Genomic DNA, 24204 nt, shown 5'->3' with positions numbered 1-24204 from the left:
CAGGCTTTATGCCCTCAGAAGATATGACCACCCGTGCTGTTTTCAACTGAATTTGCAAAAAACATTCAAAGTTATAGGTATTTTAGTGATTCCCCATTATAGTCTATGGCCAAATCTCTGAATTAGCACGGAATCTCCAAATCTGATAATAGAATCAGGGTAGTGACTCATATCAGTGAATTGAATAACTTTCCCTCCAAGTTGGGTGAATCTGAATCCAAATCGAATACTTGCCGCTTCGCACAGGCCTAATAATAGCCCTGGACGCCAGTGCTGGGAAGATACGCATAGCACAGGGACAGGAAAAATATGGCCCTTGGGCCACATCCTGCCCACCAGACCATTCTATATGGCCTGAAGGTTCCCTCCAAAAAAAATACTACTGGCCTGTGGCTCCCCCTATGAAAGCCAGCAAGAGGGCTCAGGCTTTCAGAGGTCATGTGCCATTGGATGGGGTGGGCTCTGTGCCTCCACATTCAGCTGGGACCACTCTAGTTGGGAGCCCCATGTGGAGGCACTGAGCACGATGATGGTTGACTGAACAGCTGGTGAATGGGGAACTGCATGTGGTATCTGGGAACCCATCTGGTCTGATGGTGCACATGTGCGTGGTTGAGTGTGGATTTGGGGGGGGAGGTGTGGCAGGGTGGTTTATGGGTTGATGCAGGTGGTGGGGACTTATGGGGAGGTGTAGGCCTCCCACAATCAATGGGACACAGCTCCCACCACCAGTGGCAGCAGCAGAAGGTAGCGGGGCCCTGGGGCATTCATGGACCACACAAGGAAAAGCCCCCCAGTGTTGCATAGCTCCATCTGAGTTCAAGGGGTGCACCTGGTGGCATGGAGACAGCCTGGCCCACTGGCATGTACCTTCAGATAAGACTGGGCTGGCTCTGTGCTGACACACAGGGCTCCTGGCATTGCAAGCAGGAGGCACGGTGCCATCAGGCCAGGCCAGACTGGCTCTGTGTCTCCACATGGGGCTTCCAGCACTCCAGTGGAGAACTGTATATGGAGACACAGAGCCACCCCATCCTGGTCCAGAAAGGTATACTTCTGGCTACAATGTTAGGAGCCCCACATAGTGGCACAGAGCCCACCTGACCTGATGGCACATGGACCAGGAGCCGCAGGGAGTCATGTGCCATTGGGCTGGGTGGACTCCATGCCTCCATGTGCAGTTTCCCACTGGAGTACTGGAAGCCTCACATGGAAACATTGATATGTCCTGGCCTGCTGGTGCACAGGTCCTGCCTGCAGTGCCATGAGCCCCACATGTTGACATACAGCTAGGCTGGTCTGGTATGAAGACACATGCCAGCAGGCCAAACCAGATCCATGCTATCATGTACACCCTCCAGAACTCAGCTGGAGCCATGTGCCACCAGGGGAGATCTGCCTGCTCTGGGCCATGAGTGCCACCACCTGCTGCTGCTGCTGGCAGTAAAGTCTATGTGCCACAGGAGGCCCCCACACCCCCCCCACACACACCACATCCATCCACAAACCCCCATACTGACATACCTCACTTAAACCCCACACCAACTCACACACTCCCATACTCACCCACCCCACAAACCCTGCCGACACATACCCCATACTCCGCGACAACCCCCCCATACACACACACCCCACACACAATATACAGGAATAAAACTTTATTTTGAACTATTATGCAATCACCTCTATATACACTAAGTAAACAAGTAAATCAGGACTAAAATATTTTTTCAAATAACATTAAAATGTCATAGTAGATACTTGATTTTTAGTATACAATTTGTTTTTTTTTCCAGTTCCAAGATAACCAACTCCCGCCCCCCCCCCCCCCGCACTCCCCCGCTGCCGCCCAAAGGAGTACTTCTAGGAGCAAGGGGAGGGACTTTCAGTTTTAAAGGTCAGGGGTTAGGGATGGGACTTCCAGTCCCCACATGCAATTGGGGCAGGGCAACCCTTGCAGCCCTCAACGGCTCACCAAAAGACATTAACTGGTCCTCCAACTGAAATTATTGCCAACCTCTGATAGAATATAACAGAACCATTAATGCAGTTTCTGAGATTGTTAGCCATTTTTGTTAGGGTTATCTTATATTTTGATATGGATTCAATTATATGTAAGTGGTAAAAGAAAAAAAAACCTATCAGCATTTTGCATCGCTGCTATGTTTGCACATCCTTGTGAATGAATCCTTGCCATAATGCTTTCTAGAACTATTGTGTTTATAACTGTCTAATTACAAATCTGAGAGACCAAGGTACTGAAACACACACAAACTATTGCAAACAGGCCTAACAGGCTTGTTCTTGTTCCATCCACCTTAGTCCTATTTAAAGGCTAACAAATACAGCATAGATATTAGAGATTCGGAACCTCTTTTATAGATAGAACTAGATACTGTGTTAAATAAGAATATCAGGAAGTTGGCAATAAAAGCAGAATGACACACACAATATACTTTACCAATATTTACATGCTTGTCAACTTTTGGAAAAGGAATGAGGAATAGCATTTTTAGAAATGTAGATCCATATCATGGTTATTTCAGTGCATTTTTATTATTAAAATTGATGCTTGAATAGTTATACTTGATGTTTTACTGGCTATTTTCAGTTTAAAATTAAAAATTTGTCTTTTATAGTACTGAAAGGGATTTTCACGACACCATAACAATAGACTTTAAGTTACTGCTCCTGTGTTCCTGGCTACACACACATACACACACACAAATATATATATCTCTATCTTGAAACAAGTTACACATATATTGGACTTTAGGAGTTTGGTCATACCTGGCAAAAGATAATCAAGTCATAAACTAATACTATATCCAATATATGTGTAACTCTTCTTTTAAGAGATTTACACTCTCTCTTTCTCTCTCTCTCTCTCTCTCTCTCTATATATATATATATGTATGTATGCATGTATGACTGTGTGTGTGTGTGTATATATATAGTATTAGTTTATGACTTCATTATCTTTTGCCAGATATGACCAAACTACTATAGCCTAAGCTTAATATGCAAGTGTAACTTGTTGCAAGAGATTTATTACTTTTGGCTCTTGAACATCTGGCAGTAAAATGGCTAAAAGCAGAAGAAGTGGTAGCCTGACTCCTCAGAGAGTAGCAGTTCAAATAAAAGCAAAAATCCAAATGAGTGTAAAGTGAATACCATTAAAAGAGAACCAGCAGTTTGAAATCCAATCAATTTTTTAACAGACAAGTGAAAAGTAGTTTCAGGTACTACAACTATCCCTGAGGTTCTCGGCCAATTTTTGTGGTTTTACTACAACATTTTCCTATATTAAAAATTCTCTCTCCCTTGTTGCTTCATGGAAGATTCATAAAAACAACAGATGGAAAACTGATTATTATCCATCTACACAGCAAACCAAAGTGGATTGATTTAAATCAAAGTGATTTAAATCATAATATAAATCAACAAACAGGAAGTTTAATTCAATAATCAATTTTAATCTTGTTTTGCATGTGTGCTTTTTAATTATTTCCCTCAACAATTGATTTTAACTAACTAGTAATCATAAAAAATGTTTGGAACTATAGTCCTTAAGAATTTCTTAATTTTTTTATTTTGTACACTTTTGTCATGTTTGGAAATTATGCATAAAACATTTCTCACTAGTTTCTTAATATTTTCAGTTGTTATTTCAGTCAAAGTGCATTCAGGTGGAAACTAGAATTTAATATAAATGTACAAAACAGAATCTTTATTGAATAAAGATATCTTAAATGTATTAGATGAGAAAAATATATCAAAATAAGTTTCTTTTATAGCCACTTTAAGTAAAAAAAAACTAGAAACATTCCCTGTAGTTAGTGAACTAAGTTGACTGTGGTTATCAGACCCATCAAGTTCTTTAAGTTAGTCATTCTCAGCCTCTTACATACAGTTCTATTCATATATTGGGAAGGAAAATATAGCATACTGCCTTTTTCAACTACCAGTCATGCTTGTTGATTTTGAAGGACTCAAGCCATGAGAAAAATGGACTTTCTGCCCTTAAGAAGAAGCAGGTATTGCCAAACTTGATTTAGCACTTCAGCAAACTCTGCTTTAAAGTTCCTAGCTAGTGATACCCCCTAGTTTAGACCTTGGACTTCCTTTAAAACTTTGTCAACAAACAGATTCTAGTTAATATTTTAATCCTAAAATGCAGTAAGCATATAACGTAATATTTCATAGATTTCATAGACTTTAGGGCTGGAAGGGACCTCGGAAGATCATCAAGTCCAGCCCCCTACCCCCGGGGCAGGAAGTCAGCAGGAGTCACAGGATCCCAGCAAGATAAACATCCAAATGTCTCTTGAAGGCGTTCAAAGTAGGTGCTTGAACCAAGTCCAGTGGCAGTCTATTTGAAACCTTGTGAGTTCGGACAGTAAAGAAGTTCTTCCTTATGTCTAGCCTGACATGGTCATGGAGGAGTTTGTGACTGTTCAACCTTGTCATCCCTTGGGGTCCTCTGGTGAACAGATGTTCCCCCAGATGCTGGTGACCACCCCTTAAAAACCAGCTCACCCCTGAGCCTGCACTTTTCCAGGCTGAAGAGTCCCATAGCTCTCAGCCTGTCATCGTAAGGTCTGTTTTCCTGACCTCTGATCATGCGCGTGGCTCTCCTCTGCACTCTCTCAAGCTTCTCTACATACTTTTTGAACTGTGGGGCCCAAAACTGGATGCAGTACTCCAGCTGCAGCTTCACCAAGGCTGAGTACAATGGGAGAATGATGTCCTGGGATCTGCTTGAGAAACATCTATGGATGCAAGCCAGTGTTTTGCTCACTTTACTAGCTGCAGCGTCACATTGGAGGTTCATGTTCATCTTGTTGTCGATCATGACCCTCAAGTCCCTTTCATCCCTAATGCTAGCTAGCATAACACTGCTGAGCCTATAAGCATGCTGCAGGTTTTTCTATCCAAGGTGGAGAATCTTGCATTTTTTGGTGTAAAACACCATCAGGTTCTCATCTGCCCATTTCCTGAGCCTGTCAAGGTCAGCCTGGATTGCCCTCCTATCCTCAGGTGCGGACGCTTTACCCCAAAGTTTGGTGTCATCAGTGAATTTGATTTAGGCTCCAGAGTGGTGAGAAACGCGCGGGTGAAAGTCTGCCACTCCCCCACTCTCCCGAAGCCCCCCAGAGACCCCCCCAGCAGCTGCGGAGACCCCTGCTGACCCACAGCACAGCTGGAGGCAAGTGGGGCTCATGGTGGGAGGGGGTTAACCCCTCACTGAGTGGGAGGAGGCAGCTGAGTGGAGCTGGGCCGGGTCAAACTCTGCCTAGGCCCCTACTTGGCCCAGCCTCCCAGGGAGAGAGAGAGAGGTAGGAGGGGGTACTCACCAATCCCCCTCCAGTACAGCAGGGCCCCCCAAATCCCGGGCAGGGCCCCCCCTTGCCCAAGAGCAGCTTCCCCCAGAGGCAGGTCCACTGCGCATGCACGCAATTTAAAAGGGCCTGCCAACAGCAAAAAAAGCCCAGTTAGGCTCTGGAGTGGCAAGAGAGGTGTGGGTAAAAGCCCACCATGTCCCTGCTCCCCTGAAGCCCTCCAGAGACCCCCTCAGCAGCTGTGGATCCCCCCACCGACTCCTAGCACAGTGGGAGGCAAGCAGGATCCATGGGGGGAGGGGGTTAACCCCTCACTGAGTGGGAGGAGGCGGCTGAGTGGAGCCGGGCCAGGTCAAGCCCCACCCAGGCCCCTACTTCGTTCAGCCCCCCAAGGAGCCACGTGACCAGAGCCATGCGAACAGGCTGTGCAAACAGGCATGCTTGTCTGCCAGCACATGAGTTAGCATGGAATTCGCATAGGAGAGTGCACGGGAGGGCCCAAGACCCTGACTGCAAACCCCCCAAGGGTAGACAGTCCCAGCTGTAGCCAGCCTACCAGAGGCATGACACAGATAGGTACACATCGCACACCAAGGGTCCCCTTAGGCTCTGTGGCCTCCCCCTCTGGCACCCCAGAGACCGCCCAGACAGAGCCCCTGGCTCTTGGCTGCACGGGCTCCTGTCCCTTTTTCAGGCTCTGGGCCTGGGATCATGGCCACCTTCCCGTGTGGTGTCTGCTCCCTTTTGGGGTCTCTGGCACGCCAACTGCAGGAGTTCCAGGTCACAGTCCAGAGACTACGTGCCATCAGGGACTGTGAGCAGGAGATAGACTCCTACTGCCAGGCCTTCTCCCCCAGGAGCTGGAGGGTAGACCACAGTCTCCCTCCAGGACAAAGGAGGACTCCAGGACCTCCCATTCTGTCCAGTCAGGGGCATGGACCAAAGTGGTCAAGGGCCCTAAGGCCCGCCATACCAAGACCCCCGTCCCACTGGAGCTTAGGAACAGGTACACACCTCTTGCTGCTCCAGCATAGCCCGCTGAGTTGCCAGCTTTCGCAGGCAACACAGGCTCAACTGCAGCTACTGCTTTCCCCAAGACAAAACGTAAGGTGTTTCTTGTGGGAGACTCCATCCTGAGGGGGACTGAGGGGCAATCTGCCACTCCAACCCCTTAGCCCAGGAAGTCTGCTGCTTCCTGGAGGCCTGCATCCGGGACATTGCAGAGAAGATTCCTAAGCTTCTCCAGTCGACAGACCACTATCCTATGCTCCTTATTCACATGGGCACAAATGACACAGCTCAGAGCACTCCCAGCCAGGTCACGAGGCACTACAGGGATTTGGGAGTGGGGCTAAAGGGTCTAGGGGCACAGGTGGTGTTCTCTTCGATCCTCCCAGTCTCAGACTATGGGCTAAGGAGGGAGAGGAGGATCCACGTAGTCAACCAAAGACTGCAGAGCTGGTGTCATCAGGAAGGCTTTGGCTTCCATGACCACAGCCCACTCTTTGGTGAGAAAGACAGTGAGCTGCTGAGAAGAGAGGGCCTCCACCACTCTCCCCTAGGGAGGAGGCTCTTCTCAGCCAGACTGGCTGACCTGCTCCAACAGGCTTTAAACTAAGCCCGTTGGGGATGGGGGGGACTACTGCCACTGCTGGCCTGCTGAGCAACCCTTGCAAAGTCAGCAGGCCAAGGCACTTAAGGGAACCCACCCCTGCCCCAGCCTTGGTACAATCTGTGGGCAAGGCAAGAGCTCCCAAGGGAACACTTGCCTGCCTGTACACAAATGCCAGAAGCTTGGGGAATAAGCAAGAGGAGCTCGTCCTCCTGCCCAGTGCAAATAATTATGACATCATAGGGATAACAGAGACCTGGTGGGACTCCACTCATGACTGGACCTCGGGTATAGATGGGTATACCCTGTACAGGAGGGATCGAGTAGATAAAAGGGGCAGGGGTGTATCTCTCTATGTTAAGGAAAGCTATGCATCCCTGCAAGCTGATATTGGCAACCAGGGTGGATGACTGGAGACCTTCTGGGTTAAAATCCGTGGGGAACACGGCACAGGGGACACAACGGTGGAAGTCTACTACAGGACTCCCACCCAAAGTCCTGAGCTTGACCAGGAGTTTGCCCAGGAACTGCCTGAGGCCACATGCTCCAGGACCATGGTGGTCATGGGTGACTTCAATTACCCGGCCATTTCGTGGGAGGATCACTCAGCAAAATCCAAGCAGTTGCAAAGTTTCCTCTCATGAGGGGATGACCTCTACCTGACTCAAGAAGTCTATGGGCCAATGAGAGGCAAAGCACTGCTCGACCTGGTACTGGCTACAGGGGATAACCTAATCGGCAACCTAGTGATTGATGGGAAGCTGGGTGACAGCAACCATGAGCTAATCAACTTCACCATCCGCTGTAAAGCTGGCAAGTCTGTCAGCAACACAGAAGTCCTTGACTTCAGAAAAGCTGACTTTGACAAGCTCAGGAGGCGTGTCAGTGAGTCCCTAAGGGACCATGACCCAAAGGGGAGGGGAGTTCAGGATGAGTGGTTGCTCCTCAAAGGAGCAATCCTGAATGCCTAAGCAAAGTCTATTTCATCTCGGAGGAAAGGCAGCTAAAGAGCACAGCAGCCCCTTTGGCTCCCCAGGGACCTAGCAGACCTCCTGAGGCAAAAAAGAATGGCCTACAAAGGATGGAGGATGGGATTCACCTCCAAGGAGAATTATTCTGCACTGGTCCAGTCCTGCAGCAAGCAAACCAGGAAAGCCAAGGCTGCAACTGAACTCCAACAAGTTTTGAGCATCAAGGACAATAAAAAGTCCTTTTTCAGATATGTGGGGAGCCAGAGGAAAAGCAAGGGCAACATTGGACTCCTGCTGAACCAGATGGGGCAACTGACAACTGACGCTCAGGAAAAAGCCAACCTATTAAATGGGTACTTTGCGTCAGTCTTTCATCAGTCCCATGGGACGCCCATGCCCGCTACGGGACAAGGAAGTCCGGGTGAGGGAGATCCCCTGCCCTCCATTAATGCTGACCTCATGAAGGAACATCTTGAGAAGCTGGATACCTTCAAGTCAGCCAGCTCTGACAATCTACACCCCAGGGTACTCAAGGAGCTGGCGAACATCATAGCCCAGCTTCTGGCATGGATCTTTGAAAACTCCCAGCACTCTGGTGTAGTGCCCGAAGACTGGAAGAAGGCCAATGTGGTGCTTATCTTCAAGAAAGGGAGGAAAGTGGATCCTGCTAACTATAGGCCCGTCAGCCTGGCTTCTATCCCGGAAAAGATCTTAGAAAAGTTTATAAAGAGGCCATCCTTAATGGACTGGCCGACACCAACATCCTAAGGGATAGCCAGCACAGTTTTGTTGCGGGTAGGTCTTGCTTGACCAATCTCATTTCCTTCTATGACCAGGTGACCTATCACCTGGACAAGGGAGAAGAGATTGACTTCAAAAAAGCCGTCAATCTGGTATCCCATGATCACCTCGGTGAAACTAGCCAACTGTGGCCTTGGGTCCACCATGATCCACTGGCTGGGAAATTGGCTCCATGGTTGGACGCAGAGGGTAGTAATTGATGGAAGTCACTCATCATGGTGTCCTGTGACCAGTGGGGTCCCCCAAGGCTCTGTCCTTGGACCCATATTATTCAACATCTTCATTAATGATGTGGACATTGGAGCCAGGAGCGGACACATATCTAAAAAAGGACTTTTTATTGTCCTTGATACTTGCAGCTAGTTGGAGTTCACTCGCAGCCTTAGCTTTCCTGGTTCACTCCCTGCAGATCTGGACCAGTGCAGAACATTCCTCCTTGGGGGTGGATCCTGTCCTCCATCCTTTGTAGGTTTTTCTTTTTAGACACAGGAGGTCCGCTAGTTCCCTGGAGAGCCAAAGGGGCTGCTGTGCTCTTTAGCTGCCTTTCCTCCGAGATGAAATAGACTTTGCTTAGGCATTCAGGATTGCTCCTTTGAGGAGCAACCACTCATCCTGAACTCCCCTCCCCTTTGGGTCATGGTCCCTTAGGGACTCACTGACACGCCTCCTGAGCTTGTCAAAAGTCAGCTTTCCTGAAGTCGAGGACTTCTGTATTGCTGACTGACTTGCCAGCTTTACATGGGATGGTGAAGGTGATCAGCTCATGGTCACTGTCATCCAGCTTCCCTTCGATCATTAGGTCACTGATAAGGTCGTCCCCCAATGTCAGTACCAGGTTGAGCAGCGTTTTACCCACATCGGCCCGTAGACTTCTTGAGTTAGATAGAGCTCATCCACACATGTGAGAAATCTTTGCAACCATTCGGATTTGGCTGAGTGCTCTTCCCATGAGATGTTTGGATAGTTCAAGTCTCACATCACAACCATGGACCGGGAGTGTACGGCCTCAGCCAATTCCCTGGCAAATTCCTGGTCAAGCTTTTGATCCTGGGTAGGTGGTCTGTAGTAGACTCCCACCATTGTGTTCCTTGTGCTGTGTTCCCCATGGATCTTAACCCAGAAGGTCTCCAGTCATCCACCCTGGGTGCCAATGTCAGCTTGCATGGATGAGTAGCTTTCCTTCACATAGAAAGCTGCACCCACACCCCTTTTGTCCACTCAATCTATCCTGTACAACGTATAGCCATCTATATCTGTGGCCCAGTCATGGGTGGAGTTCTACCAGGTCTCCATTATCCCTATGACATCATAATTATTTGCGTTAAGCTGACGGACAAGTTTCCTCCTGTTTATTCCCCAACCCCGTGGTATTTGTGCACAGGCAAGCACAAATTCTTTTGGGGGCCCTTGCCTTGCCTACAAATTGTTCCAGGGCTGAGGCAGGGGTGGGCTCCCTTAAGTGCTTTGGCCTACTGGCTTTGCAAAGCTTTCTCACTGGGCCAACAGTGGCAGTAGTTCCCCATCCCCCGGTGGGCTTAGTTTAAAGCCTGGTGGAGCAAGTCAGCCAGTCTGGCTGAGAAGAGCCTCCTCCCCACTGGAGAGGTGGAGGTCATCCCTTTCCAATAGCTCACTGCCTCTCTCACCAAAGAGCAGACTGTGGTCATGGAAGCTGAAGCCTTCATGATGACACCAGCACCACAATCTTTGGTTTACTACCTCAATCCTTTTCTCCCTCCTCAGCCCATAGCCCAAAACTGGGAGGATCGAGGAAAACACCATCTGTGCCCCCAATCTTTTAAGCCCGGCTCCCAAATCCCTGCAGCGCTTCATGGCCCAGTTGGGATTGCTCCAAGCCATGTCATTCATGCCCACATGAATAAAGAGCATAAGGTAGTGGTCAGTGAGTCAAAGGAGCTTAGGGATCCTCTCTGCAATGTCTTGGATACAGGCTCCCAGGAAGCAACAAACTTCCCGGGCTGAAGGGCTGGGGCAGCAGATTTCCCCCTCAGTCCCTCTCAGGGTGGGGAAATAGGATATCATGCTTTAACAGTTACTTTCAAATACTTTCTTTAAATGTTTTTTAAATTAAATTGTGAAATGCTTTTTAAATTTAAAAAAAATTTATATTTGTATTCATCCTGTGGAGAACACAATGAATTTGGCTACAAATAGTAATTTCATGTCTGAAATCTTTGGTAAATTTTAGTTTCTCTGAATCCAAAAAGGAATTGTTTGACCAAGGGCAATGGGCACTTGATGCACTTTGTTCAACCTCTGCAAGTGCTCCCAGATGGAGGTTTTCAAAGCTGAGGTCTAATGAAGCTTCAGTGGGTTTTGGATCAGATCTGTATTTTAAAAGCCTCTGTTTGGGTGTATCCACAGAGGATAAGCCTAAGAAATATTAATAACCAATACAATCCTCTATTGCTTGAGCTAAATAAATAACTCTGTTAGGTGTTAGCAAGAATAAGATGTCATCCTACATGTGATTTAGCAACTAAAATGAAATTAGCTAAGTTATATTAAGTGTTGTATAATCTATGAATAGCTTTTCAATTTGTCCTCTCAGTAAGTCATAAATCAAGATAAAGATTTTTTTCTTCCATATGTAAATTTTCTACAAGAACTGCTGCATAGCTGGACATCATCAGAACTGAATCTTTAATAAGTATTACACTTGCCTCTTGTTAAATCATTTAATAGCTTAATGAAAGGAAATCTATTTCTCTGGTGTCAAGAATAGCTCATTTTCAATCCTCTGGAGAAAGCCGTTTAGCTTTATGGTCAAACTCCAAACTCATTCCCTTCTAGGGTAAAGGAAAATCCAGTGGAAGTACCAAAACCTTGAATTTTCAAACACAAGAGCTCACATGTATTGCCTTGGCCAACATGTTCGTAAACAGGCAGGGGCACCTTCAGCAGATCTAGCTTCTTCCCCAGGGCTGTCTTACTGCTGCTTCTCCTAAATGCACTGCTGTGAGACATACATCTCTTTGCATAGTCTCTTTCAAACATAAACTTCTACGTGCCTTCATTCTAAGACATAGCTAGGTCAAGATATAAATCTGTCTTAAGGGGAGAATACACATTTAATTCTAAGCATATAAGAAACCCCATCCCCTTCTGGATGATACTACCCCTCTGCTGAAAATTAAGTATACGCAGGTACTTTATTAAATCAGGGTTACTATGTCATCCCCATTGCCAGGCAGGAAATCTGCAGTACTACTAGGATTCAAATCCATTCTCCCAAGAGAAACACAACTCCATCCAATTATTAACTTCTCCAATTTATTTATTTATTTACTTTTTGTGAAGTGTGCAATGGGCACCTTGATCTTGTCCATGTCAAAAAATGTTTACAATGTAAGTAACAGAGTTGTGGTGGTGTTCAAATCCCTACCCCATGATGGTCCAGTGAATATGTGAGATGCAAGATTTGTGAGGTGAGGAAATATCTTCCTTTGGTATTTTTGGTGTCCCTTTGGCATGTTCTGTGCCCAATGCTTACCTAATCTCATCTTAACTATAAAGTTAATCCAACAAAAGATAGGACCCCTCACCTCACAAATCTTGTTTTTTGTATAAAATCTCAGCACCTTTATGCCTAATGAAGGAGAGGCAGAGCAGTGATGTAATAATGCAAAAATGGACATAGCATCAATATTCTGCTGATACTCAGAGGTGTGCAAAGTGTGGCAGATTCTGTAGGTATTTAGTACATTAGTGTAAAGGGAAATGGTCTTGGTGCTCTTTTTGTGGATGTGGCCAAAAGAGTGATGGAAGAGCCGGTGAATTTTAGGTAGGGATTTGAAAGCTAGTTTAGTTCAGACAAAGGCATAGTAGTGCAACCCTGCACCCAGGACAGCTGCAATGTGGGGTGCAGTGCCAGCTGTGGTAATGCCCATGTCAGCAGCGCAGTCAGCAGCTTATGTGGTGGTACCTAATTTTGTGAGCCCCCGACTTCCTCCCAGTTATGCTACTAGATTCAGCAGCCTCTCACCTAACTGGGAAGGGCTTTACAGAAATAGAGGGACCTGTGGAAAATCTGATATGCTACAAGAATGACCTTAACTCTTGGATCTCCACAAATACCTTCTCTCTGTTATAAAGAAAAGAAGACTAATACTGAAATCATAAGAAACACAGCCTAATCCTAATGCCATGAGGTGGTTTAAAACTGTTTAGACTTTGCTCAAAACAAGGGAAAATATTTTCCTTTTTTCCAAGTGTGAATGTAGGCTAATGTCTTTAGCTTTAATTGTAGTTCATCATGTTACATCGTAAGTCCCCGCTAAGGCAAGGGGAAGCGAATAGGTCATGAAAATACTGTTTAATAGTTTTATTACAGCATGCATATACATTATTTTTTAAAGCAAATACTAAAATAAATATTGAAGTTTACAGTCTCCCAAGTAATACAAATGCATTAAATAAGATAATACAAGATGTCTATCTTTACTTGAAAAGATTACAATATTTTTCAAGTAAAACTCCATTTCTTTTTGCCCCTGTCAGACACTTCTATTTTCTGCTCTTGAACACAAGCAGCTGCTCGGAGAACTGGGTCTCTCAGCCTATGTCTCAGTTGCTGAAGCACAGTTCAGATTGAACTGAACTGATAAAAATGGTAATTTTGACCCCTTTACAATAAGAAATTTAGTTATAATCAAGCAAAGTCACCACAAAAGGTCAAATCTCACTTCTAAAGTCACTTTGAAAAAAAATATCTGTCAGAATCTAAGAAGTTAGGAGTAGTTACACAGACTGCACATGCTGAAAGAAACTGAAAAAAAATCACATGAAGAAAAGATGACTGTACCTATCAGCAGCATTACTCAATATTCTGTTTCATGTGGAGTCAAGGTCTGGCTTCAAGGGAAAGAGCTTTAGCAAAGACATCAATCTTTTAGGTTTTAAAGGATGTCAGCTTCTTGACAACCCCACTGAATGAGCACTTTCGAGAAGCTTGCAAGCACAGCGTCCTCAGCAGCCAACAGAAACCGTCTCTCTACAGTGTATGCAGTAGGAAAGGTTCTCTCTGATTAATTTAGCAGGCAAGGTTTCCCATTAGAATTACTCCAGTGTACCAGCAACTCTGAATGATTTGTCTAGTTGGGAGTCTGCCGTTAAACTTCGTTTCTATATGCACTTATTACAAAATAGTCTTCAGTGCTTGTAGCCCCACTCATTAGTAAGTTTTCATTATAAGACCCTGTTTTCAGTTACTTAAAACTTTGACAGACTAAATTGTTTGGGGTGATTTTTTTTTTTTCCAGAATCCAATGTGAATTTCATTGAAAAAAATTTTTGGAAAAAGGTTCATGATTAGTGGTTAATGATGTCAAAGATATTTTTTTCCATGAAAAAAAAAATTGCTTCTAATTACATATGGTAAGATAATACTCATTTAAGCAAAATTCTTTTGTGCTTGTAAAGGATAATATTCTTTTTTTCCTGTTTGCCATAAACAGTTGAGACCACTTTTTAAAATGTAATTCCAATACCCACATAAAAGCATTCTTCAAAAAGTCGCTTGAAGGCCATCAGATTATAATCCTTTTTTTGGCTCCTCCCATATGCAACAGATTTCAGAACTGTGGCCTTTGTCACTTCCTGCTCTGGGCTTGGCTATTACCTAACAGTCTAAAGGTGAAGGAGTGCCTTACCAGTCACCCAACCATGCGGTACCTTTCCCTTCTCCTTTAGAAATATCATTCATCCAAGTGATATTGGCAATGTTTTGAATCTCTGTGTACAGTGTAGTATATTTAACCTTCTTCCAGAGAATTACATCAATCTAACCTTGTCTAAAAGTCACGTCAAGATGATAAGAAATGAGTTTTTTAGGGCCTGGATAAGTGACACATTCAAAATACCAGCAACAAGAAAACAGAAAATGTAAACTCCTACACCAGAAGTAGTCCTAGAAGTAGACTAATTCTACTGCACAGTAGTACAGCTTTCCCCATGATGCACTAATGCACAGTAGAGTTAGTTGACTGCACTTCTAGCATTTCATGTAAATATGCCCAGTATACAAAAACAGTGTGAATTATAGTGGTGTAGGCATGTGGTACATCTTGACTGTCGCTCCAAATGTTACAGTAACATTAGGAGTTGTGTTAAACTAGTTCAAAATTGGGACATTGTGACCTTCCCCTTCATTCAGGATAAGCTGTAAGAAACCATTAAGCTCCCTTATGGAACCATGTACTGGAAGAAGAAAAATGAACAGAAGCCCAGACTCTTGGCTAGCTGCAAAAAGAAGCTGAACCATGTGTACTACTTCTATAGCACTCCCTAAACATCCGATCGCTCACATGCACCAAAACTGGAAATGCAGAGGAAAAGCTGTTCCAGGCTTGTCCCTCATGGCTGCCTTCAAGCACATGAGAGTAGCTGTGAGGAGAACAACCGACAGTGACTTCCTTGATGCATTTCTAGGTTTGGAGTACTTCAGCATGAATGGGTGGGTGAGACATGTACTGAAGTATCCCTCACTGAGAGCAATACAGAAGCAGTGTAGCCCGAAGACTTTCTCTGAGGAGTGCAATCATAAGCACAGCAGGTAAGGCACTGATTAGTTTGAAACCTGACTCTTGAAGGGATGTCTGAGAAAAACAGAGACTGTCCAGAAAACCTAAAGGAGAAGACAACAAGGAATCAACAGAGGTATCAGTAGTGACATGAATGCTGGCTGGCTTCAGCAGGTTTGGAGATATGAATAAACTGCCTTTTATTACTCAGGTCCTTTTACATTCAATGAAAGAGAACCAGGTGCTTTCTTTGTACTAAACAAGATTTCATCAATGATACTTTATACTATCATCAGGTTCTCCTCATAAGAGAAACAATCCATAAGGCCCTGAACTTTGGCTAACTTGGCTCAGGGGTAGCACTTTGTTTCAGCAACTTCACAAGAACCCATATTCAAGGAAGTGTTATTTTTCTGAAGGATTCTTCATTTTAAATTCCAAGTGGAAAAGAGTACAGCTTACTACTTCTCACCAACCTAATGAACTCATAAAGGTGCATGGTGCAGAGCTAATCTAGCAAGCCAGTGTTCTCAAGGACTGGCTCCTCAGGGTTTATAGCAGTCACCCATTCTCTGCAGCTTCACTAAATGTGTTATTAATAATATTATCATACAATATGGGAATTATATTGAGGTTACTGTCTGTCCTAGTTGTTTTTCTCCTTGACATTTTGGTTATGCTCTTCTGCATGAAAATATTTTTATTTAAAATGATTTTCAAAGTAGATTCCTAGCATATCATAAATAACCATATTTAAATCCTACAGATGACTGAGTACCAGCTTGTCATATAGAGGCTCTGGCTTTGGGATTCAAGTACAAATCCAATTTAGTTCAGTCTCTAGTGGCTAGCAGTCATATAATTGAACATAATTTGTCACAATTGGCAGCTTCTGTTCAAGAGAAACTTACAATTGTGTTATTACAATAACATGAAGGGCTGGTGCCAAACTCTACAAACAATTTCATAAAAGTTACTTTTTCATTTCTTTTTCCAATATTTGCTAAAATATTTATGTGTTATGCTGGATGAATCATGCTTTCTTTGAACCATGGGGAACAGGAAAACCCTTTTACAGTCAATGTGACCTGGATGGAAAGATTAATAGCCTTTACTATACTGCAAGGATTACAATAAGATTGTGACCGTGTCAGCACCAACACTGGATTGTGACACCACTGGATAAGTCAAAAAAGCTGTACAAAACTGAGGAAACAATTATTCAGAATGATAGAATGTTATGACAGATGCAGGTAAGGCTGAATTCTGTCAAGAAGACGTGCAGTTGTTTCCATGGAACAAAAATGACTGATATTAACTTAGTAATGTTTTAGATTTTCAGAACTGGTTTGCTACATACCTGGGAAAAAAAAGATTTTCACTCACTTTATAGCCTGCTGAGTAATTTTATTGTGTTATTCTTATTTTGGCCACTTCTGACATAATAGAAACCCCTCTGGCAAGTGCTTGCATATGTCAGGGTCTCACAGATCAGCATGGGAGGATGTAGGATTTTGAAAAGGAGGGTGCAGATGATATGGGACATCACCGCAGAGCCTATGCTTTGTTCTGTAGATGTTGAAGCAATTCCTGGGGAAAGAGATGTCTCTGCGAATCAAACTTTGGCATATGGTCTGGTTTCTAGGAGAAATCATTGCTTATGGGATGTTTATAGCTTAAGATGACCATATTTCCCAAGTGTCAGAAAAGGACAACTTGAAAAGAGTTGCAGATGCATCCCCCTTTGATTTCTACTCCACCCAAACTTTAAAACCAAGTACTAGGGAGGGGAAGCAACATTTCTGAGGAAGCCAATTGACTTCATGACTAATTATCATCTCTCTGATTTCTGCTAATCTCTCTCCACACCACAGGTGTTAATGACCCTGTAGTATTTTTCCTAGATCTGAATGTTCTGAGAAGTAATTGTTCATTACTACTGCACAGTAGCATCATGTCACAGTTTGTGCCCCGCAGTGCTACTATGGAGTAGTAATGAGCTACTGTGCAGTAAGCATCTTGTGTAGATGCAGCCACTGTGTAATTAACTCAGAGAACTCATTGAGACAGGATGCTGCAAAGGCTGAAAATCTAACCAGTTTCAAAACAGGACTGGAAAAATGTGTACACAATAGGTCCATCAGCGGGCATGAAACATGATAGTTTATAGGTGTAACCTATCCTCTGAATGCTGGAAGAGGTAAGGGGAAAGGGTAAGGGAACAAGTCTATCTGGGTGGGCCCTGTATAAACACTCTTTTCCTTTGGATTCACTGTCTTCCACTGTCAGATGCAGGGTCCTGGGCTAGATGAACTGGAATTCTGACCCAGCAAGGTATTTCTTATGTTCAATTATATGTATCTGTTAAACACTGATTCTTACTATGTTCTTGCACAATGCCTAGAACAGTGGAGCCCTGGCCTGGTCAGAACTTCTGGGTACCACCATAATTAACAACTTTGTGTCATGTAACTACAAAGACCTATGGTGTAGCACAGTCAGCCCCTAGCTCCAGGAGAGGCTTTCTGCATGGTCTCAAGGAAAGAATTTGAACATGTGTTCTGTTCCAGAAAACACTTCTCTAGTAATGATTTCCAGCCCTTTGTAGAAACACCACAGGTTTGATTTAATATAAAAAGCAGGTGTCACAGGACTAGGATTGTATGTTCTTTCTCTCTGCTTCTTTTTTTTTTAAATACCAGACTCACAATAATTTCACACAGAAGGAACTGCAGGGGTTTCTTTCCTGCTGATCAAAGCATGGTAACATGGCAAAGCAATTTTATAGCATTATGTTATTAAAAAGCAACGTTTAATTTGGACTACTAGCTGAGGACAAATCCACTATTAGTAGGCACCAGGTATTTCTTTTTCATATCAACACATAGACTCTTGGCACTGTTACACTCCTGAGATCTATGATGAAGTGTTCTAAATGAATGGGATTTCCACGTGCTCAGAGATAATGAAATTAAAAGCAAAAAAGTAGAGGTCACTTTTAAGCAGGATCTTTTATTACAAATCTTTGTTCTCTGTTACTTTAATTTGACTGAAATCAAATCAATATGAAGTAGAAAATATGTATCAAGGTTTTCATTTATCAGTTCAACTGGAACAATGATAGCTGAAGGAGACTGGTATGAGGAGTTGCAAAACATTCAGTTCTGTATTTATCAAACAGTTGTGAACCTAAATAATTAACAATTTTGCTTACAAATATATGAACACTGTCACAGCTAATTAATATGGGGGAACAAGACTGTGTATCTCACTAATTACTAAAAGATGCTCACATGACTCTAAATGGGAAATATCCCTAGGATTTAAATTATAAGCTACATTGCTATGGAATTTGCTTGAGGTAAGATTTGACTGCTAAATCAATTGAACATTTTGCCATTCTCCAAGTGTCTGAATCCTCAACCAAAGGAAAGAAAAAGTCTGTTTCTTAGACTTGATATGTAGTTCTGATGATTCTACATTCTTCTATTCTCTTCTGACTCCTGCATGCTTTATGAAATATCTTTTTTGCAAGCCTGCTAGCACCAGGTTGTGACTTGCAAATGGAATAAAACTAACAGCAAAGTTTGAAGCTCCTCACTGCCTATGAAAATGATTCCTTAGAGAAAAAATGAAAATGACGTTTGTCTTTTTGGTTGCAGCTGCTGGGCGGTTGATGGGTATTGTACCTTACCAGAGGACTGAGAACCAGAAAAAAACCCCACTGTAGCAAGCAATCTGATGCTGGTACACTGTGACTGGACTAGATGATCTGCTACTTTGTCTTTTACCAGTTTAGCCTGGTAAAGCCTTACTTACTTCAATAGAATTTCACAACGCAAAGAGAATAACGGCTCTCAACAGCACTCTTAGCAGCAGGAGATTTGCTTCAAAGAGGCTAACAAATGTCCCTTCTCCATTACATCTCTAAAATGCTCAACGGACGCCCATTTTTCAGTGTCTCATGTCAGCATAGAAATTACCTTACCTCTATTGTTCACTAACTGCCTGGGAAGACTTTACTGGAAAAAGCTATGCCTTCCTAAAAATCTGACACCTACATATATATGGACAAATTGTGTGTGTGTGGGCTGGTAGGTGTGTGCACGTGTGTGTGTGTGTGTATTTTTAAAAAGGAAATTGTTGCCCTAAAATACAAATTAATTTTCAGATCTGTGTTCATGTGTGCATATACACACGCACAAATGCACACATATCTATCTATCTATATTTGAGAAGCACAAAGCTATCTTCTACCTTTGGAATAAAAGACATGAAAACATCAATGCTATTTTTTAAACTCCATATCCTCTCACAGTGAGCATAAGTAAACACACACCTCATATTGAACTAAAGGCTAATGGTAAACTATTAGTAGTAACAGTTTATTTACAGCTTTCACTAAAACAATACAGTAAAACTGACAGTAGACATATATATAATATAATATAATAAACATATGTAGTGTGTAGTTATTAGTGAAAGCATCTCCTTCATCTTCTCATTGGAATTCATCATTCCCTTGTCTCATAAAAAGGAACAGAACCTTTCTAATTGTTTTCAGTAAAATGAATTTATCTCTTGTTTCCTTGTATTAGAAGCTTACCTTCCATCACAGAAAATTTCAGCTAGAGTATAGCTAACTCATACTGTATAGCACACAAATGACATGACAGGATTAATAAATAATTTACAAATATACATTTCCAATTACTGTGAATTGAAGCTATGAGCATTTTCTATTGAATTCGAGACAGCAGCTTGGCTGAAGCATGCACTGTGCTCTTCAAGTCTATAAAATGTTTCTGTACGGATACTTTTGTTTCCCCTAGAGAGATTAGTAATAATGCTGCTGTGTCTGTTTGACGTGAAATTATACAGGGCTTTGTGAATGCTCCCCTGACTGCATACATATAGATAATGCTGATGAAAAGGAACCTGTTAGATTGTTGTCTGTGCTTCTTCTATCTTGGATGCATTTTATTAAAACACTTTGGTTTATATACCTCTAATCAAGAACTATATATCTGGGCTACAAACAAGACTTTTTAAAGCTAGCATTCCATATAATAGGTGCCATACATGGTAATTTAGTTTATGATATATGTTCAATGTGTTTCATTCAAGGTATTCTTGCCTTTCTATATATTCATATTGTATTTTGCAGTTTATCAGATGGATATAACATGCTGTAGCTACTGTCATGAGCAAGGGGTCCATTTTAGTTTTAAATGTCGTATGTTCCCCGACATGCTATTGTCTGATCTTGGCTCAAAACCCTTGCTATAACTATGATACAAATTATAAACAATAATCAGAAATCAGACATACTAATGATTAATGTTGCCTCCATAAGGCTGTCTGTTAGCCTAGTACAAATGTCCTCTGCATTTTGGCTCATCGAGGCCACTTACCAAATTTTATAAACCATTGTTATTATTTATGGAGTAGGTTCTAGTGGCAGCCTTGCGGAGAAGGAATGTGAAATTTAGTGAACTCATTTCCATTACACTCTTCTGTTTCTGCTGTGTAAAGTATTATCAGTTTAAAACTGTATCAAGCTAAAACGACACATAATTAGCTGAAATGAAGACAGGTTTTCTAAACAGATTAAGCTCTGTACATATCAGTGTCCAATAGTAGTCAAGTGTGCTTGGTTGCCATTAGCATTTTCATTATACATGCTGTCCAGGGGTTAAAGTATGTTCTCACAAGAGTGAAAGCTGTTAAAATACAGGTCAAGGAGAAGGCAGAACATTAAGGAATGCTTCTGCTTGAGGTCAGGGAACAATGAAAAGCCGGCTTTGACAAGCTCAAGAGGCTAGTCAGTCAGGCCCTCAGGGACCATGACCCCAGGGAGATGGGAGTTCAAGAAGAGTGGTTGCTTCTCAAGGAAGCGATCCTCAGTGCACAAGCTAAATCTATTCCAACACGGAGGAAAGGCAGCAAAAAGGCACAGCAGCCCCCCTGGCTCTCCAGAGACCTAGCGGACCTACTGTGGCTAAAAAGGAAAGCCTACAAAGGATGAAGGACAGGATTCACCTCCAAGGAGGATTACTCCGCGCTGGTCCGGTCCTGCAGGGAGCAAACCAGGAAAGCCAAGGCTGCAACTGAACTCCAACTAGCTTCAGGCATCAAGGACAACAAAAAGTCCTTTTTCAGGTATGTGGGGAGCCAGAGGAAAAGCAAGGGCAATGTTGGACCCCTGCTAAACCAGATGGGGCAACTGACAACTGACGCCCAGGAAAAAGCCAACCTATTAAATAGGTACTTTGCGTCAGTCTTTCATCAGTCACACGGGATGCCCATGCCTGCTATGGGACAGGGAAATCTGGGTGAGGGGGATCCCCTACCCTCCATCAATGCTGACCTCGTGAAGGAACACCTTGAGAAGCTGGATACCTTCAAGTCAGCTGGCCCTGACAACCTGCACCCCAGGGTACTCAAGGAGCTGGCGAGCGTCATAGCCCAGCCCCTGGCACGGATCTTTGAAAACTCCTGGCGCTCTGGTGTAGTGCCCGATGACTGGAAGAAGGCCAATGTGGTGCTTATCTTCAAGAAAGGGAGGAAAGTGGATCCGGCTAACTACAGGCCCATTAGCCTGACTTCTTTCCTGGGGAAGATCTTAGAAAAGTTTATTAAGGAGGCCATCCTTGAGGGACTGGCCCAGGCTAACATTCTAAGGGATAGCCAGCACGGGTTTGTTGCCAGTAGGTCTTGTTTGACCAATCTCATTTCCTTCTATGACCAGGTGACCTATCACCTGGACAAGGGAGAAGAGATTGATGTCATATATCTTGACTTCAAAAAAGCTTTTGATCTGGTATCCCATGATCACCTCTTGGCCAAACTGCCCAGTTGTGGCCTTGGCTCCACCACAATCTGCTGGCTGGGAAATTGGCTTCATTGTCGGACCCGGAGGGTTGTGATTGATGGCAGTCACTCATCGTGGTGCCCTGTGACCAGTGGGGTCCCTCAAGGCTCTGTCCTGGGACCCATCCTGTTCCACATCCTCATTAATGATGTGGACATTGGAGTCAGGAGTGGACAGGCCAAGTTCGCCGATGACACCAAACTTTGGGGCAAAGCATCCACGCCAGAAGATAGGCGGGTGATCCAGGCTGACCTGGACAAGCTCAGCAAATGGGCAGACGAGAACCTGATGGTGTTTAACACCGAAAAATGCAAGGTTCTCCACCTTGGGAGGAAAAACCTGCAGCACCCTTATAGGCTCGGCAGTGCTACGTTGGTTAGCACTACAGAAGAAAGAGACTTGGGGGTCATCATTGACCACAAGATGAACATGAGCCTCCAATGCGATGCTGCGGCTAGTAAAGCGACCAAAATGCTGGCGTGCTTCCATAGATGCTTCTCAAGCAAATCCCGGGACGTCATTCTCCCCTTGTGCTCGGCCTTGGTGAGGCTGCAGCTGGAGTACTGCGTCCAGTTTTGGGCTCCACAATTCAAAAAGGATGTGGAGAAGCTTGAGAGAGTGCAGAGGAGAGCCACGTGCATGATCAGAGGTCAGGAAAACAGATCTTACGATGACAGGCTGAGAGCCATGGGACTCTTTAGCCTGGAAAAGCACAGGCTCAGGGGTGATCTGATGGCCACCTATAAGTTTATCAGCGGTGACCACCAGGATCTGGGGGAACATCTGTTCACCAGAGTGCCCCATGGGATGATGAGGTCGAACGGTCACAAACTCCTGCAAGACCGTTTCAGGCTGGACATAAGGAAGAATTTCTTTACTGCCCGAGCCCCCAAGGTCTGGAACAGTCTGCAAGCGGAGGTGGTTCAAGCACCTACATTGAACACCTTCAAGAGTAAATTGGATGCTTATCTTGCTGGGATCCTATGACCCCAGCTGACTTCCTGCCCTTTGGGCAGGGGGTTGGACTCGATGATCTCCTGAGGTCCCTTCCAGCCCTGATGTCTATGAAATCTATGAAATGGAGGAGCTAGCTTGAAAATTTGCTTCCTGTTACTCAGCTCCTGACCTAACCTCTATGGTAAGGATAGGCTTTTTTGTTTTGCTTTTGTTTTGGGGTTTGTTTGGGGGGTTTTGCACATTTCATATGAATTTAGCTGCATGTTTCCTATAATGTTTATGAGAAAGACATGTTAAAAACAGCATTGAAAAGATGTTTCTAAACAATTAGCCAAATAGTCTGGCTGGTTTTAAAAGAATTTGTATTGAAAATTTGTATTAGTTACATGAAGCATTGCACATAATCTATAACCAATTTAGTTTATGATATCAATACTAGCAGTTTTGGGGTCTTGCCATTTCCAATGTAAACAAAGTTTTTCAGGTGACATGACATACAAAATTATGTATCATCCTGTACCAACCTAGAATCAATGAATGGCCTAATTGTTTTTATACCTTAGTTTTACACTTGTGACTTCAGTGTAAATTATGCCTAATTTACACTAGTCTTCTGCCAGAGGAGAATAAGGATACAAGTGTATATTTAGTAGAGCTTAGCATTATTAACCAAAAAGTGAAAATCTTTCAGCTTTTTTTCTAATCCATATACTTTACAAGACTTATAAACAAGATTCTTACTTCTGACAGACTCTAAAAATAAACATAAATGTTGCTTTGTCCTATTCTAACTACTCATATTAAAGCCACTTGTGTGCAGGCATTTTAAATTTAGTAACACACAAATGTGTAACAAAGGTCAAATTATTTTGGATGTACTCTAGTCCTCTTTTACCCTGTCCAGAGTTAATAATTTTTAATGCAAATGTATGGCATATTAATGGATGACATATGTGCATGTAGTATGATGCATCACAGAAATTAGACAGGAAAATACCTATTAAACCATGTGTTTCTTTTTCCTGGAAATTCAAGATCATTTCCTACAGCACACTTTCTACTATTAAGTTCAGTGTACTGTTTAATGTTGCAATACAGCTTCTTTTGG

This window comes from Crocodylus siamensis, chromosome 1, assembly GCF_052110815.1.
Source record: "Crocodylus siamensis isolate JL-2025a chromosome 1, ASM5211081v1, whole genome shotgun sequence".
Taxonomy (NCBI): Eukaryota; Metazoa; Chordata; order Crocodylia; family Crocodylidae; genus Crocodylus; species Crocodylus siamensis.
Note: the sequence above shows the minus strand (reverse complement) of the source record.